The following is a 19,409-nucleotide window of genomic DNA, read 5'->3' as shown; positions in this document are numbered from 1 at the left end:
CAACTAAGACTGGAGGCAACCAAATAAATGCTTAAAAGATACATTTAAAAAGTTTAAATTTAAATAAATTAATTAAAAATTAATTATAAAAATTATAAAATATAATAAATGCACATAAAGAAGAAAGTTAAGATATCATAATCCCAGAACCCAGTGATGACCTCTGTTAACTTTTTTGGTACACATCCTTCCAGACATTTTCTGAGAATACGCATGCAATTTTTACATCAAAAAATGGGGCCATGTCATACATTGCTAGTCCTAACATTCGAACTTTTAGGATCCTAGGACCAGTCTTCCTTCTTTTTTCTTGGTTATATCTCTCTTTTTCCATCTTCAAGATCTCCTCACAATAGTATTGAAGTTTCTGGTTTTATTATAAACACTACAGGCAAGAGGCAGGATTTGGTTTCAGTGGCCAGAGAAAAAAGTTGAGATGGTCAAAATACAGAGAGCTCTTGGGAGGGTCTGAGAAGGAAGAGCTTCTACCCAGGTGAAGTCTCCCTTGGTAGTGGGTTGAATTCTGTTCCCCCAAAAGGTATGTCCAGCTATGTACCGATGTGAAAGTTGGACCATAAGGAAGGCTGAGCGCCGAAGAATTGATGCTTTTGAATTGTGGTGTTGGAGAAGACTCTTGAGAGTCCCTTGAACATCAAGGAGATCAAACCAGTCAATCCAAAAGGAAATCAACCCTGAATATTCACTGGAAGGACTGATGCTGAAGCTGAAGCTCCAATACTTTGGCCACCTGATGAAAAGTGCCAGTTCATTGGAAAAGACCCTGATGCTGGGAAAGATTGAGGGCGGGAGGAGAAGGGGGAGGATGAGGTGGCTGGATGGCATCACCGACTCAGTGGACATGAGTTTGAGTAAACTCCAGGAGATGGTGAAGGGAAGCCTAGGTGCTGCAGTCCATGGGGTTGCAAAGAGTTGGATATGACTTAGCGACTGGACAAAAAGGTATGTCCAAGTTCTAGCTCCGGGTAGCTGTGAATGTGACCTTCCTGGGAAATAGGGTCCTTGCAGAGGCAATCAGTTAAGGATATTAAGGTATCCTGGATCAGATATTTGCAGAAGTGTGGACCCTAAATCTAGCAACTGGCGTCTTTATAAGAGAAAGGAGATCTGGGATGCAGACACAGGGACACCCGGAGGAGAAGGTAAAGATGGAGCAGGATCAGAGGGAAGCGTCCACAAATCAAAGAGCGGCCAGGACTGCTCACACCCGCCAGAAGCTCAGAAAGAGGGTGGGTACATTCTCCCTTGAAGCCTCCAGAGTGAGCCAGCTCTGCCAGCACCTTGATGTTGGACGCCTGGCCTCCAGCACCATGAGAGGACACGTCTGTGTTGTTGTGAGCCACCGAGCATGTGGCCATTTCTGAGGGCAGCTCCAGGGAGCTAGTCCACCAGTTCTATCTTAATGCTTGCTTCTTCCATTCTGCCCTGGTTGCCCGACTCCCCCGGTGAGCCAGTGAATACCTTCTCAGCAGACCTGGGAAGTCAGTCCTGATAAGTGGGGTCAGGCCTGAACTAAATGTTCAGAAAACATTGGAGCTTTTCCCAGAATAAGAACCACGTAATGTACCAATTGGGCCCCCTGGCTCTAAACACTCAAACTGATAAAGACGGTCGAAGACTCTGAGTAAAACTACTCAGATAGTGATTTATAGTTTACAAAGCACTTAGACCAAACCCCACCTGAGCCTTCCAAATAAAAACAAAGCCCCAACTCTCAGCTCTCGTTTGAAAGTTGCCTGCATCCTAGAGAGTCTGATTAGGAACCTGCCCAAATTATCAAGTCTCATCTTTTCTCTTTGACCAAATTGTTACCGCTGCTGATAATAGCAGCTGCTGCTGCTGCTGCTAAGTCGCTTTAGTCGTGTCCAACTCTGTGCGACCCCGTAGACGGCAGCCCACCAGGCTCCCCTGTCCCTGGGATTCTCCAGGCAAGAACACTGGAGTGGGTTGCCATTTATTCTCCAATGCATGAGAGTGAAAAGTGAAAGTAAAGTTGCTCAGTCATGTCCGACTTTCAGCGACCCCATGGACCACAGCTTTCCAGGCTCCTCCATCCACGGGATTCTCCAGGCAGAAGTACCGGAGTGGGGTGCCATTGCCTTCTCCGGATAATAGCTGAGGAGATATCAAAGAGTGTGCCCTGCACATACAGAATTCCCTTCTAAATAAAAATCAGTTTGCCCCTTGGTACCCATACATTGGGCCTCCCTGGTGGCTCAGACGGTAAAGAATCTGCCTGCAATGCTGTAGAACTGGGTTTGATCCCTTGGTGAGGAAGACCCCCTGGAGAAAAAAATGGCAACCCACTCCAGTATTCTTGCCTGGAGAATCCCATGGATGGAGGAGCCTGGCAGGCTACAGTCCATAGGATCACAAAGAGCTGGACACAACTCTGAGCGACTCACACATACACATACATACATTCACACGTTTGTTCCCTACATCTGTGTTTTATTTCTGCTTTGCAAGTAAGATCATTTTTCTAGACTCCACATATATGCCTTAGTATACAATATTTGGTTTTCTCTTTCTGACTTAGTCTATATGACAGCTTCTAGGTCCATCCACGTCTCAGCACATGGCACCCTGCCGGGAGCAGGAGCTCCGCCCATGGCAAAGGTCATGAGGAAGGAGGCTCGGCATACGCAAAGGCGGGATCGAGCCTCAGGAGTCCCCCTGGAAATCCTCGAGCATCTACCCCCAAAAACCAGAGTCTGCCTACTTTCTGCTTTGTGCTTTCACCTACACCTCTGACTTTACGGGGGCCTGTCCCCCACTACCTCTCTGTGAAAAAAGTTAGCTTACAGCTCCAGTTAATAATTCCTGGGTGTGACAGTGTTTCAGCCTACAAACTCCTTTGGAAATCCTCTAGCCTGCCTGAATAGGTTTTTCCGGCCACATGTTGATTGCTCAGAGCCTCCCAACTGTGAGAGGCATGAGATGTTCTAAACTGTCTGAATACAGATTCCTTTGAGCAGTTAAAAGATTGATTAGAAATTGTATTGGTGAAGGGATTTTCACTTGTTGGGCCAATGTTTGCTGCTAAGTTTCCATATCCCTTATCTGCTGTGTCCCTGGCAGTGTACTGATTAATATAATTGGTGTAAGTAGTAGCTTTAATGTTTGTAACCTGGGACCCTTGAGTTAATTCTTTGTCTTGTTATAGCCCACCACACCTTTGCTCTGTAGGAGTGCAACTTTATCTAATGCTTTTGGAGGGTGCGCCTGACTAATCACCTTTAGAGAAAATTAGTTTTCTGAAGAAAGGGTCTTAAAATGTTAACAGGCCTCCGGGCCAGAAGATGATGCAAATCACCTAAACTTTTGCATATGATAAGTTTGCAGGAAGAAAGCCTGGCTTACTGCATGACTCTACCCCTTCCCCCATTATCCTCTATGCATAACTTAAGGTATAAAAACTACTTTGGAAAATAGTGCGGGCCTTGCTCACCGAAGCTTGGTCTCCCCATGTCGTTCTTTCTGTCACCTTCTGGCTGAATTATTCAGCCTCTTTTCTCCACTGAATTTCCTCACTGAGCTATCCTTATTTAACCACTCTATATCCTTAATTAAAGTTTAATTAAGCAATTGTTTCCTGATCCTCGCCTACGCTGTCTCCCCTTCGAAACCCCTGGATCCACCGGGGCTGGACCCCGGCAGCACCTGGTGGTGGTAGGGGTATGAGTTGGGAGATCGGGATTGACACAGACATGCACTATTGATACTATGCATAAAGTAGGGAACTGATGAGAACCTACTGTGTATCACAGGAACTCTACTCAATGTGGGAACCTAAACGGGAAAGAAATCCAGAAAAGAAGGGCTGGGTGTGGACACATAGCCGATTCAGCTTGCTGTACAGCAGAAGCTAACACAACATGGTAAATCAACTATACTCAAAAGAAAATGGCACTAAAGAGTCAATTTTGCTAATAAACGTATTTTAGAAGAATGTTTTAGATCTTCTTGGCTATTTCTGTTCTGTTCTGTACGAAGCACACTTACTGTGTCTACCCTTCCTTTCATCATTATGCCAGCAGAAAAAAAAGCATATCACACTTTCTAAGAAAAGTCGTGAGGGAGGGTTAGAGGCAGCATCGCCTGTGGGGGCTTATTTCCCACATAATGACAGGGGTCTGTAAGAACTGAAAGTAGGTTGATTTGGAGGCAGTCCTGGGGTCTAACATTTGAGGAACAGGTTCCCAGTTTTGCATTTTCAACGACAGCACTGAATTCCATGTGGTTAAAATTTCAAAAGTTAATTTTGTTTTCAGGAAAATGGTCTATTGTGCTAACAGCTTTTATTTTACCTAAACTGTCAGTCATTCGGATTGAAATGTATAAACTGTACTCATTACAGTTTAGATCCACCCGAAGCAGAGAAACAAAGGTTACAGGAGAGTAATGAGAACGTGCGCTCAGCAGATTTTTATTTTAGTTTTTTTTCAGTTTCTTCCTTGAACCGGGCCCCGTGCTGGGTGCTGAGACACCCCATCCAGGAGCTGAGTCCAGCAGTGGGGCTGTGTGGGTGTGGGCAGTCCCGGGGAGGGCACCCCACCTCGGGAAGGACCGCACCCCAGGCGGTGACACCTCCCTGGGGGCTGGCGGTGGCCATCAGGGCTGGGGCGGGGGAGGAAGGTGAACAAGATGAAGGGAACCACCGCAGGCGCAAAGGCCCGGGGCTCTGGAGATTACAGAAACCCTGAGAAAGCAAAAACGGAGCAGAGGGGTGGAAAGATGGAAGCTGGGGAGTAGGGCAGGCCTCTGAGAGATGAAGTCAGTCCGGGGACAAGGCCTGGACGACAAAGGCCTTGGGGATCAGGCCAAGAAGCCTGTGTGCCCTAAGTCGGAGGGGCTGGGCGATCAGTGTGGTTTTAAGCCAGGTGTGATGTGAGCAGATCCGCATGGCGCAGTCGGGGTGGCACTAAAAAGAGGAAAAAGGCCAGGGAAGGCCACGGACATTAAGCTCAGTTGTGAGCAAACCCCACTGCCTTAAACGGCAGAGCCCACTTTTATTAAGCGAAGGATGTCCACAGAGTCAAGCTCTTCCACACGTTTTTATCTGTGTCCAGAAATGAAAGCAGGTTAACCATAAAAACTGATAATAAATAAGCTATTATTCTGACTCTAGTACCTGAAAACAATGAAATGTGAGACCAGACATGAGCTTCTTTCCTTCTTCAGACAAGCCGTGTGGCGAAGGTACTTGGCATAAAAAGGGGCCGCCTTTCATTCCGGTGCTTGTAGGGGGCAGGCCGAATAAAGGGCACGCTTGAACATTTCCAGCCAAATTCCCTCAGTGGAGGGTGTTAGAACAACTTGTTATTTTAAGCAATTTCGATAGATATTTGCATATACAAGCAAGCACAGTCTTTGAACCAGCCCATTATATAACCTCACTTATCCCTGCAGGTAATGAGCTGCTAAAAAAGCAGAATTAGATATAATCCCGGGTTTTCTGTGTGCGCGTGCAGGCAGACCAATAAGAAATGAACACACTTGTTAGGGACAACAGCCGCCTTCCACTTCACTTACCTCTTAGGAATTATTTTCTGTTCTCAATTCCAAATCAAGAAAAACACACTCCATTTCCCGAGCCATGCTATCAGATAAGCACAGAAGAGGTAATATTGGTAGCAACTGCCAAGAAACGTGTTGGAGTGAGACGTATGAGGCTGCTGGTGTAACATCGAGAAATAGAGCCTTCTATGCTGAAGCTGACGGAGAAGGCAGTGGCACCCCACTCCAGTACTCTTGCCTGGAAAATCCCATGGATGGAGGAGCCTGGTGGGCTGTAGTCCATGGGGTTGCTAAGAGTCAGACATGACTGAGCGACTTCCCTTTCACTTTTCACTTTCATGCATTGGAGAAGGAAATGGCAACCCACTCCAGTGTTCTTGCCTGGAGAATCCCAGGGACAGGGGAGCCTGGTGGGCTTCCGTCTCTGGGGTCGCACAGAGTCGGACACGACTGAAGCGACTTAGCAGCAGCAGCATGCTGAAGCTGAAACTCCAGTACTTTGGCCACCTCATGCGAAGAGTTGAGTCATTGGAAAAGACTCTGATGCTGGGAGGGATTGGGGGCAGGAGAAGAAGGGGACGACAGAGGATGAGATGGCTGGATGGCATCACTGACTCGATGGATGTGAGTCTGAGTGAACTCTGGGAGTTGGTGATGGACAGAGAGGCCTGGCGTGCTGCGGTTCATGGGGTTGCAAAGAGTCGGACACGACTGAGCGTCTGAACTGAACTGATGCGTTCCCTTTTCCTTTCTCCCCACCTGCTATTTAGGGCACCTCATTCATTCATTCAAGCGCCTTTTAAGGCTCCCACTCTAGCCCTGTTTTGAATACTACAGTGAGATTTCATGTCAAACAAGGTACATTCCTGCCCTCCCATGGTTGAAGAGTAGCGGCCGAGCAGCTGGAGTTCTTTCTGGCATTTCAAGGAAGGACAGCATTTGGGCGGCACTGGCCCCACGTCCTCCCAGTTCTGCGGGCAGCCCCTGCCCTGGAGCATGCTGCCCAGGCTCAACGCTCAGCTCGTCACTCACAAGTGTCAGACCCAGGCATGTTATTGGTCCTTGGCAAGACTCATTTTTCTCATCCAAAATGGAAATCCTAAAAAGCCTACCTAATATGACTGTCACAAGGATTAAAAAAAGATTCGGTTTGTAAAATGTCTACATCAAGGCCTGGCACATGGTAAGGACGCAATTCATTTCTGTTATTATCATAAATGCCTCGGCTTCCTGCCAAGAATCATTTTCTACGTGATGCCATGTGTGGGGCAATACCTTGGCTGCTGCAGGGAGACCCAAAGGTGGGCACTGCCTTCTAGCAGGTAATCTATACACAGATAACCATCTGTAAGGAGGCTGTGCTCAGGCCCGCTGGCCGACAGAATGCTAGAATTTGTAGTAGCTGCACCTACGGGAGGCTCTAGAGCACAGTAGTGTGGCACAGGGGCTTATCGGGGTCTTAGTTCCCTGACCAAGAGTTGAGCCCGGGTCCCCTGCATTGGCGGGAGGATTCTTAACCACAGGACAACCAGGGAAGCCCCAGGACCTGAGATCTTTGCTGGCTGTCGTTGGCTGGAGGCCTCCATCACGTCCCTGCCACGTGGGCCTCTCCAACCCAGCGGTTTGCCTTATCAAGGCACGCAACCCAAGCATGCAATAGACAGAGTGTACTAGCAAGATGGAAGCCATAATCTTGGGTAGCCTCATCACAAAGTGTAATAGTCAGCGCAGCGCAGTGAGGAAGCGAAAGTCTCCATAGCAACCATCTCTCTGAAGCTCTGAACGTCCATGTGAGGTGCCCCTCATCAACAGACTTGGGGTCCCAACTCCTCAGTGTCTCCCTAGCAGTTCCCTCAGCGGTAGATTCTGGGAGAAGACAGGAGCGCAACTTATTTTACCGTCCTGTCAGCGGCCAGAAGCGCTGTGTCAGTCCTCCATGTATGAATCCTGGCTCCTTGGGCGCCTGTGGCACTGGGTCTAACCCCGTCAAGTCCGCCTCACTGGTTCAGCGTGCCCATTCCCCAGCTTCTCCAGGCTCTGCTCCAGACTTTGCTCTGTAATTCTCTTTGGGGCACCACCCTGGGTCCCCTGGAGCCACTTCATTCAGAAGCTTCCAGAAGCAAAACAGCCAAGAAAGTTACAAATCTACATGGTTGGAGAAGGAAGTGGCAACCCACTCCCGGATTCTTGTCTGGAGAATCCCAGGGACAGAGGAGCCTGGCGGGCCACAGTCCCCAGAGGCGCAGAGAGTGGGCGCGCCGGAGCCGGCACACAACACTGCAGGCGGCCTGTCGCCCGTGACCGACGGGCGGGGGACGTGAAAAGCTAGCCCCTTATTTTCCAGCGGGGTAAACGCTGCTGAGCAACTTATTCTCCACAGCTCCTCAGGGGTTCACGTTGTGTCTGGAACTTTCCATGAAATCACAACCTTCCCTGGTTAATTTTTGCTCCCTATCCTGCGTTTCCTACTCCCTGTCTAATTTCTCTTGGGGCAATGTGCTTAATAAATTATTCACACACAAACCATCTCTGCAGGGTCTGCGTCTGGGGAACCTGCCTAAGACAGAAGGTGCCATAAGTAGTCCCAGGAAGCTGGCGAAGACAGGATTCTGGGTGCAGCTCATTTACCAGCAAGATGGAAGATGGGGACCCCCATCTGTGGTGGTAGGTGGCCTTCTGTACCTTTTTTCTCTGTTTGTTAGAAAATCAGCATACCTTTATTTGATAAGAGAAAATTGCATATAATAATTTATCTCATTTATCTAATTTATCTCATATAATAATTCATCTCATCTCACTTACATTTAAGGACATTTGTGGGCTTCCCAGGGGGCACTAGTGGTAAAGAACCAGGCTGCCAATGCAAGAGACCTAAGAAACAAGGGTTCGATCCCCGGAGTCAGGAAGATCCCCTGGAGGAGTGCTTAGCAACGCACTCCGGTGCTCTTGCCTGGAGAATCCCAGGGACAGAGGAGCCTGGCGGGCTACAGTCCCTGGGGTCACACAGAATCGGAGACGACGGTAGTGACAGCTCAGCACAGCAAGGACGGATATACAAACAAGCCTGTAGGTAGCCGCAGAGCATGACGAAGCGTCAAGAAAGCAAATTCTCATGTATCGAGCGTTCATTGTGGCGCTCTATGCCTGCATCACTCAGTTACTAAGACTCACTCCTGCTGAGCAGTGACGGGATAGCTGAAAGTCGTTGTCCTGGCTTGTGCAGTATCTCTAGCTTTTGAGAAATGACAATCCTAAGAACTATGTAATCAGGTGGCATTCCGCTTGAGCAGATCCAGAGCACACTAGTAAACTGCACAGAGTAGGAACCAGAGTCTGCAGTTATCCACCAACCAAGACATCTTCATCAGCTCACACCTAGGCCCTCATGGACGGGGCTCCCCATGACCAGCTGATAGAGGAAAGATCCCCAGTTTGGTTCACTAATGGACTGACTCAGCACTGTCAGCTCAGTTCACTTCAGTTGCCCAGCTGTGTCTGACTCTTTGTGACCCCATGGACGGCACACGCCAGGCCTCCCTGTCCACCACCAGCTCCCGGAGCTTGCTTAAACTCATGTCCATTGAGTCGGTGATGGATCACCGACTCAGTCCTGTACATTGGCATCAACCGAAAATGGCCAGCTGCACTGGAGTCCCCCCCAGAGGTGGCTCTGATGAGACCAATGAGGATTAATCTTTGTAATAGGCAGAGCTCTGGGCATTGGACCTGGTGATCCAATCTGTGTGGAGAGAGAGGTATTCCAGGGTAAAGATACAGAGGACTCACGGGCAGTGGAAACTGCCTCCACTGGGGGTCCCGGGGCTGGAAGGTGCGCAACTGGAAGACGGGGTACACGGAGGTTTGGGGGAAGAGGCCGTGTGGAGTGAAGACCTGCATCTTGTATACTGATGCCCGCCAACGGGCATACACTGCAGAAGAGGTGTGAAGAAACAGGCAGGCATGCTGGCTCATCAGGTAGGTGTCAGCCAGCATGTGCTGTCCGAGACCTCAGTCCTAGTCATAAAGGCTAGCGGATGTAACAGCCATGGTAACACAAACGGAGGCCACATACACGTGAGCCCAAAAGCCTGGGAGCCTTGTCACCACAGCTGATGTAGCTGTTGCCACTGCTCAATGTCTGACCTGCCAGAGACTGACTCTGCGTCCCCTCTATAGGGCCATTTCTTGAGGAGACCAACCAGTCTTGTGTTCGTGGTCAGTCGCTCAGTCGTGTCCAACTCTTTGCTACCCCATGGACTGTAGCCTGCCAGGCTCCTGTGTCCAAGGGATTTCCCAGGCAAGAATACTGGAGTGGGTAGCCATTCTCTTCTCCAGGGGATCTTCCCAACCCAGGGATCGAACCCATGTCTCTTGCATCTCCTGCACTGGCAAGAGGATTCCTTACCACTGTGCCACCTGGGAAGCCAAACCAGAGTCTTGCTGGTAAGTTAGTTATGTAGGATCCCTTTCACCCTTGCAATGGGAGCATTTTGTTCTGACTGAGACTGATACAAATACATGGTATGAATTTGCCTTTCCTGACCACAGTGCTTTGGCAAGTCACTATGTGAAGTCTCAGAATGTCTGATTTATAAACACAGAATCCCACAAAACATCTTTTTTTTTTGCCCCAAAGAAAGCTATTCTAGTAGGCAAATGACAAGGGGATCCACGGATGGCACAACATACACACCATTCTAACACGTACTGTACCTGCCTTCTGAGGGCAGAGGAAGGCACCAACTGAGAAGCGGTACCCTGTGAGGTTGGGGCACCAATCTGCAGGTCACTGCATGTGCCTTAAACCAATAGCCTTTCTATTTTGCTGTGTCTCCAGGGAGTTGAATACATGGGTCTGGTAACCAAGGAGTAGAAAGAGGAGCAGCCTGGCTCGATGCCACTCCTGGTGACCCGCTTGGGGAATGCAGCCTTCCTGTCTTCGTAATTCTAAGGCTCTAGCGGTTCTAGCTCCTAGAGGGAGAGAACTTCACACTAAGCTTAAAGCTACCACTGCAGTCCGACCATTTTGGATTCAGTGTGGGCGAAGAAAGCTATGATCACACTGGCTGAGGTAACTGACTCTGATCATCGCAAGAAGGTAGGGCTGCCTGCTACTTAACTGGGGAAGAATACGTCTGACACTCAGCTGACCCACTGGACTCTCTTTCTTCCCCAGTTTTATCTGCAAACAGGCAATTGTGCCAACCACTGCCTGATAAAGACCTGGTGGCAGGGAGCTCAGGCCACTCAAGGAGGAAGATTTGGGTCACTCCACCAAGTAACCCCTAGACGGGCAGAAAGGCTAGTTGAAGATTGAAAGGAGCCTAGAATGGATGGTAGAGACGAGAGGTGATGGATCTTAGGTTCAATCTTGGGGCCAGGGGCAGCAGCAAGGGCTGTGCTTTGTCCCACTAGATTTGCGACCAGTTAGAATCTTGAAACGACTGTGACAAGACTGAGACTTGACGTGAGGACATATGAATCTGAGTGTTACAGGGGTGGGCTGTGGTGGATGCTTCTGGCGCTCTGCCCAGATCGGTTCAGAGCCTCTTCACTGGTCCACGGCACCCTTCCCCCAGCTTCTGGGCACTTCTCTCCTGATGGCTGACACCTCCGACCTTAATCTACCGTGGCCACTGCACTCAGGCTCACTCTAGAACCAAAAGTGCTCCTCAGACCAAGGCAACAATACTGGAGTAGGTGGCCATTCCCTTCTCCAGGGGATCTTGCCAACCCAGGGATCAAACTCCAGTCTCCTGCATTGCAGAGGTTCTTTACTGTCTGAGCCATAGAATCCCAGCTCCCTTCCTTCAAGATGGGATCAGTTCACTGTGTAATTTGTACTCCAGAGCTGCCTTCAGACCCAGCTGAGGCTTAAGCTGCTACCTTGCTTGCCTCAGTCTCCTGCCCTGTTTTGCTTCCCTTCCTAGTTTCTCCTGGAAGCATGTCCTTAAAAACTACTTGCATAGAAATCCTTGACAAAACAAGACAGTTCTCTGCTGCTGCCGCCAAGTCGCTTGTCTTGTCCGACTCTGTGTGACCCCATAGACGGCAGCCCACCAGGCTCCCCCGTCCCTGGGATTCTCCAGGCAAGAACACTGGAGTGGGTTGCCATTTCCTTCTCCAATGCATGAAAGTGAAAAGTGAAAGCGAAGTCGCTCAGTCGTGTCCAATTCTTTGGGACTCCATGCAGCCTACCAGGCTCCTCCGTCCATGGGATTTTCCAGGCAAGAGTACTGGAGTGGGGTCCCATTGCCTTCTCTGAGACAGTTCCCTAGTAGCACATAAACTCTATGTGAACACTGTTTAGGAAAAAAAAGTTTATAAATCTCCTACCGTATCTAGCCCAGCATGGGATACCTACCAGAAGTCCATCTGGGGTTTGGCAAATTCTTTAAGATTTTCTTCCTCTAGTAAGAATCTTGAGGATCCTAAGTGGCGATTGCATTAGTATAGTACAGACAGGAACATCTGTAAATTATCAGTGATACATCAATGTAAAACACATGTCCCCGGTTTTTTGGACAACTCTGATTTCAGTTTTCCAATCGCCCTGTCAGACCATTTCCAGACAGCGTGTCCCAGTCGGTGTGGTGTTTGGACAGCAAAGGATAACGTGCTAGCCAAGAGGCAGCTGCAGGAGGACACTTAAGCATTATAAAAAAGCAGGAACCCAAAGTTAGTAAGCCTGGACCTCAAATCCTGGCTGCACCCCAGCCAGCTCTTCGACCTTGGCCACGTTTTATCCCTGTTCAGACCAACTTGCTGCTGCTGCTAAGTCACTTCAGTCGTGTCCAACTCCGTGTGACCCCACAGACAGCAGCCCACCAGGCTCCCTCGTCCCTGGGATTCTCCAGGCAAGAACACTGGAGTGAGTTGCCATTTCCTTCTCCAATGCATGAAAGTGAAGTGAAAGGGAAGTCGCTCAGTTGTGTCCGACTCTTCGCGACCCCATGGAATGCAGCCTACCAGGCTTCTCCATCCATGGGATTTACCAGGCAAGAGGACTGGAGTGGGGTGCCATCGCCTTCCCTAGATCCCATTTCCCAAGGCTGAAAATGAGTCCATCTACGCAGAGTGCATAGCACTGCTCCTTGACCTAGTAAAGCTCAAACGTGGTTCCTTCTGGAAGGGCAAGAAGAGCAGATGAAGCGTCCCCAGTGGGGCTCGGGAACGTAGCAGCCGTTACGGAGCCAGGCGGGGGGAGAGGCCGAAGCGTTTGCGTTCCCTTTGGCCCCCCAAGCACAGGACACAATACTTTCCCAAGCAATCGGCAGGCGGACGTCATCCCGGCTGGAAGGGCCGGCGGCCTCAGAGGAGAAAGGCCACGAGACACCGGACCGCCACGCGGCTCCACCGTCCACCGCCCCCTAGTCTGGGCTGAGATAGATAGGCGAGGGGCGGCCGCAGGACCCCAGGCAGCGAAGGCGGACGCCCGCCGCCGATTTCCTAGCAACGTCAGCCCCGCCCCCCCGGCCTGGCGTGGCAGAGGCGGGACCAGGCGCCGCCGTTGCCATGGTAACGCGTCCGCCACGCCCGACGCCGGCGGCGCCTGCGGGAGGCCGGCGCTCCCGGCCCAGCGTGGACATCCGGGCGGCGTCCCTCCCGCCACCGCGGCACTCGCTTCGGCCCGGGGGACCCACGCTGTCGGCTACCTTGGCCGGCCCCGCGAAGCCGGCCTCTATCCCGACCTGCTCCCGCGCCGCCAGGGCCCGCTGAAGGCCTGGAGACTTTCCAGCCCGTCTCGTGGGCTCGGGGTCGGTCCTCCCGGCCGGGTCTAGACAGGAAGAACCTGTTTGGTTCTGAAGTCTGGCAGGACCTTTTCCCACCCAACCTCCGCAAGAGGCACGCACACACACGGTCTAGGGTCCCGTCCTTTCCCTCGGGTGTTGCACCTGAAGAGTCTTTCATCTTGTAAAGAGAACATGCAGAAAACATGGTTTCCAAAACCAGCCTTTTAAAACCACCCTGCCAATAAGGATCATGTTTCACGAAGGCCATCTTAAGCTGAAAATGCTCACGCCTGAAAGGAGGAGAGTCCGGACTCCGGACGTGAATTTGCATTCTTCTCAGTCCCACCCTGCCTTGAGCTGCGTTTGGAGAATTCACTTGTGGGGTATTAAATTTAAACGTATACGCCTCTAGCTAGTATTCTGTATTATGACTGCTCTGTTAAAGGCACAGAGACAAAGCCCCACGACTTTCAGTCATCCTCCGGCTTGAGTATTTTTAACAGAGGCGGAGGTAGTCACGTGTTTGAGAGTTTAATCAAATTGACAAGGGCTGTGAGCGAGAAAGGCTTGCTATGTAATGCCAAGACTGCATTAGGTACAGAAAGATGCGTTCTCTTTGGACTTAACTTGAATGTGAGCTTTTCAAATGGAATCTTCTCTTGCATGTATTTTTCTCAATCTCCTGCCAGCGGAAAATTTAAATCAAAATTCTGTTTCTTACAATCGTTTCTATGGTAAATGCGTCGAGGCTGAGATGATGCATTGTCTTGACCAACAAGAAGACGCGCAGCAATCACTGTGAATTGAACACCTTGCTGATTGAGCAACACTTGAACCTGGAGGCAAGAACGACCATAATTGCAGAAGGAGAATCCTCCACGGTGTATTTCACAAGCATGTTCACAGCTGACGTTTTTCCACTCTAATGGATCATTCACTGGGAACTTTTTTATCCTTCATTTTGCCAGACTATTTAGTCTCTTAGAAAACCACTTTTACCTACTTTTTAGTTTGAAAATGTAACTGTGGTTGGGCAAATGATCATATATATGAATGTGTGTGCTTGTATATTTCCCCCCAGTATCAAAACAGAACCTTTATTTTGCATTCAGAAAGCTAAATCAAGCACCTGAAAATAATAGTTTTATGTCTAGCACTAACTGGAGGAAAGGGGGATGTGTGAAAAACAGGAGGTATAAAGTTGGAGAAAAAATGGATGCACATAAGGACTCTTTTTGCACGTAAGGTGAATTGCTAAATCTGCTTCAGATTTGGTAGTTTAAATGTTAGAATAGTAGAAAACAATAACTATATTTTATAGTAAAATTTTAGCACTTGCAAACATTAATTTTTATATGGTAATTTTCATAATGTCTGATTATGCACATTCATTACCCAGAAGTTCTTTTCACAGAAGTCAGGAAGCAACAGTTAGAACTGGACATGGAACAACAGACTGGTTCCAAATAGGAAAAGGAGTATGTCAAGGCTGTATATTGTCACCCTGCTTATTTAACTTATATGCAGAGTACATCATACGAAACGCTGGGCTGGAAGAAGCACAAGCTGGAATCAAGATTGCAGGGAGAAATACCAATAACCTCAGATATGCAGATGACACCACCCTTATGGCAGAAAGTGAAGAGGAGCTAAAGAGCCTCTTGATAAAACTTTGAAAGAGGAGAGTGAAAAGGTTGGCTTAAGGCTCAACATTCAGAAAACTAAGATCATGGCATCCGGTCCCATCACTTCATGGGAAATAGATGGGGAAACAGTGGAAACAGTGGCTGACTTTATTTTGGGGGCTCCAAAATGACTGCAGATGGTGATTGCAGCCATGAAATACTCCTTGGAAGGAAAGTTATGACCAACCCAGACAGAGTTCAAAAGCAGAGTATTCAAAAGCAGAGACATTACTTTGCCAACAAAGGTCTGTCTAGTCAAGGCTATGGTTTTCCAGTAGTCATGTATGGATGTGAGAGTTGGACTATAAAGAAAGCTGAGCACCAAAGAATTGATGCTTTTGAACTGTGGTGTTGGAGAAGACTCTTGAGAGTCCCTTGGACTGCAAGGAGATCCAACCAGTCCATCCTAAAGGAGATCAGTCCTGAGCGTTCATTGGAAGGACTGATGCTGAAGCTGAAACTCCAATACTTTGGCCACCTCATTCAAAGAGCTGACTCATTTTAAAAGACCCTGATGCTGGGAAAGATTGAAGGTGGGAGAAGAAGGGGACGACAGAGGATGAGATGGTTGGATGGCATCACCGACTCAATGGACATGGGTTTGGGTAGACTCCAGCAGTTGGTAATGAACAGGGAGGCCTGGCGTGCTGCGGTTCATGGGGTCGCAAAGAGTCGAACACGACTGAGCGACTGAACTGAACTGATTCTTCATTATGAGCTTAGACCAACATGATCAAGACACTGGTGAGGATGCACATATGCCTGGCGTGGCAAATAGAACTGATCAGCTGAGCCATGTAACTGGATGGTTGTTCTCTGTAGGTAAGTAGAGGTTTGGTTATAGCCATGAGTTAGCCCAAGCTTCATTCAGAATTCATGGACCATTTTGGAGAGTTACTGCATTTTATTAAGAATATGTGAGTGTTGAGAATCTCACTAGATTTTCTGCAGTGTTTCCTAATGTGAAAATGATCTCTGTATGGGCATTCCAGTTAGTTTCCAGTGTTACAAGGTTTCTACCTTTTTATTCATGGTTATTGTTTCCTTAGGAACTTAATATTTGTCAAACACAGGATCCATTTTGCATGCTCACCTTTCTTTTTCAGATAATCAGTGACGTTAAGCTTTGAGCATCTTAGCCTTATTACTGGCTACCAGCCTCTTATCTAATGCTGCATTAAATTTGATTTACTACTGCTTTATCTATACTTCTTTAATCTTTTAGAAGCTTATAACATGAGCTCTTTAATAAAACATTTTATCATATGAATAAACTAACTTTCTCTACTTTTCAGATTTCTCTACTTTTGCTCACTTACCTATGTACCTTTTCCCTTCTTTAAATATTCATGTTTCCTATAGAGTCCAAAACACTTGTTTCTTTAGAAATGATTGTGTTACCACAAAGCGTTCTGGTTTAGTTCTTAACGTATGTTTAGATCTCCCAATCTTGGGAAAATATAAATGTGTCTGTTGGCGCTGGTGGTAAAGAACACGCCTGCCGTTGCAGGAGATGTAAGAGATGTGGGTTCGATCCCTGGGTCAGGAAGACCCCCTGGAGGAGGAAATGACAACCCACTCCAGTATTCTTGCCTGGAGAATTCCATGGACAGAGAACCTGGTGGGCTACAGTCCATGGGGTCACAAAGAGTCAGACACGACTGAAGTGATGGAGCAACAGCACGTTGCTAGAAGAGTCCCCCATCTTGAAATCTTCATATATTTTTTCCCATCCAGCTTCAAGGTCAGCTAATATTCTCTCATCACGCCACAGGATTTGAACAGGCGATGTAGTGTAGTAGTGAGGAGACAAGACTCTCAACTCAGGCTAAGAACCAAGTCCTGGTTCTAATGCTTGCTAGCTATGTGACTTTAATCAAGGTTAAAAAACAAAACAAAACTCAAGGGCTCAGTTTTCTCATCTGTAAAACTGAGATAATAGCAATTAGTTCATTAAATTTGACTATTTTTAAGAATTAAATAACACAATTCTTATAAAGCTCTTGGCATGCAATCAACAATGAATGGTGTTAGTCAGCGGTGGCTGTCCTCGTCAGAGTTATTATCAATATTAAAACATTGTTTCCAGGGTCACCAGTTTACTTAGCCTGAATTAATTTATTAAACTATCTGCAAATAGAATTCTGACAGGAGTGAAACAGACGTTCTGAGTAAGGAGGGCAGGGAGAAGGAGTGGAAGGGAGCAGTCCAGACCCCGGCCAGGCGAGTCCCGGCAGCTGGGTTAACTGTTGGCCTTGGTGGCTCCTGGATCTTGCCGACCAGCAGAAACCGCCCAACCTAGATGTCCACCTGGGTTTGTGCCGGTGCCTCGTGAGAACCCCAGTTATCCCCAGAACTCTGCTTCAGGGAAGTCTGAAAACTGAGTCTGCGGGGTTCCCACCTCTGCAGTCAAGGAAGGCATGTGAAAATAAGGTTGGAAAGGCCAACCCTCCTGTCCACTACTCTTCTTCCCAAATGTAAACCGCCACATTATAGCAATAATGGAGAACTTCCTGGTGGTCCGGAGGTTAGGACCCTTCGATCTCACTGCTGGAGGCCTGGGTTTATCCCTGGGTGGGGAGTTGAGATCCCACAAGCCCCGCAATGCAGTCCAAAAGAAAAGCGAAGCAGGAGCAACAAAAAACAAATTACGGCAGTGACAGCAGATGCTCCCTGACGACAGTGCCGGCTCCCGAAGGAAGGCCAGACTTCCTGTATCTGTGGGGATGTTTCATTTTCCCTGTAGCCCAAGCACAATCCACTCTTTATTTTTTTTAGTATTTATTTCTTTATTTGGCTGTGCTGGGTCTTCGTGGCGGGACACGGGATCTTCGGTTGCAGCGTGTGGTTCTAGCTCCCTGACCAGGGGTCCACCCCAGGCCCCTGCAGTGGGAGCTCAGAGTCTTAGCCACGGGACCACCGGGGATGTCCCCACAATCCAGTATTGATGTTCCACAACCTAAGAGCTGAACTGTTAATCATGCCCCAGAAATGCTCTATAAAACAGTAGGGACAAAGGGAAGGGGGAAAGGGAAGTGATTACATATGTACATGATCCATAACGAGCAAGAAAGGCCTGTGATAGCCATCGTGACCCTCTGTTTTGCCAGGGGCACAAGTCCAGAGCTGGTGTTCACAGTTTCCTTCTGCCGTTCAGTCTCTGCTCCCTGCAGATCTGCTCAGTGGGCCGGGCTTCCTTGCCCAGAGGCCTGATCTAAACCTTTATTTCCCAGGGATCTTGAGTTCTAGGCTGGCTGAAAGAAAGTGGAAGTGCTAGTTGCTCAGTCGTGTCCGACTCTGTGCAACGCCATGGACTGTAGCCTGCCAGGCTCCTCTGTCCATGGGATTTCCCAGGTGAGAATCCTGGAGTGGGTTGCCATTCCAAGATGGCTGAAATCTTCTCTAACTTTTGCCCTTGGGTGTGGCGGTCCTAGGAGGCGCTCCAGAGAATCTGTGGGTCCTCAGTGTGTAGCAGTGACCTTAACTATCCCTGAAAGTAAAGAACTCAACGATGACTGGGTGGGAGTCTCAGCTTGTGTTCCCTGCTGGAAGAGTTCACAAACCTCCAAATCCATGGCGGCTCCACATCCCATGGGGCAAAGAAAAGCTTTTATAGGGACTTCCGTCATGGTTCAGTGGTTAAGACTCCTTGCTCCCAGTGCAGGGGGCCTGGGTCTGATCCTTGATCAGGGAACTAGATCCCACACGCCACCACGAAGACCGGTACAAACAAACAAGTAAATAAAAATATTTTTAAAAAGCTTTTATATAGCATTAGGTTTATTTTTTGCTTTTATTTTTGACACAATTTTTGGAACATTTATGTTTATTTGTGTATTTGGCTGCGCTGGATCTTGGTGATCCTCATTTGTGGCATGTGGGATCTAGTTCTCTGACCTGGGATCAGACCTGGGCCCCTGAGTCGGGGACATGGACCCTTAGCCACTGGCCCACCAGGGAAGTCCGTATGTAGCATCAGGTTTCATAATGAGAGGCACTGTCTTCATTTCCAGCCCTTGGTTTCCAGATCTGTGAGATCTGCTGTAGGAGAACCCACACGTGCTCCTACATGGAGAAGGAACACCCTGCGAGGTATGGCTCCAGCTGCCTCCCCTGGCCATTCCCCTCTCTGCCTGGCAGCCTTCGGAGTGATGGTCACACAGGTAGGTCAGTGAGTCGCATGGAGGTCAGCCACCCGCTTTTTTCTAGCAGTAATATTCTTTTCTTGGTCAGAAATCATGTTGTATGGAATATCATGAAACAAATAGTGCGCTTGATGCGTCCATAAATGGCATTGCTGGCAGAAGAGGATCCAACCTTTCATGTGTATATTTTATTTCAAGAAGGAATCTGTTCATATCAGTTCATTTTTGCATAAGAGACTTTAACCTCTTGGTTAGATAGTCAGTCTTGTTCTCTGAAAAATTATAATTGATTTAGGCTTCTGATTTCT

The sequence above is a fragment of the Bos javanicus genome, chromosome 10, assembly GCF_032452875.1.
Source record: "Bos javanicus breed banteng chromosome 10, ARS-OSU_banteng_1.0, whole genome shotgun sequence".
In the NCBI taxonomy this organism is placed as follows: domain Eukaryota; kingdom Metazoa; phylum Chordata; class Mammalia; order Artiodactyla; family Bovidae; genus Bos; species Bos javanicus.
The sequence above is the reverse complement of the archived record's forward strand: the minus strand, read 5'-3'. Positions refer to the sequence as shown.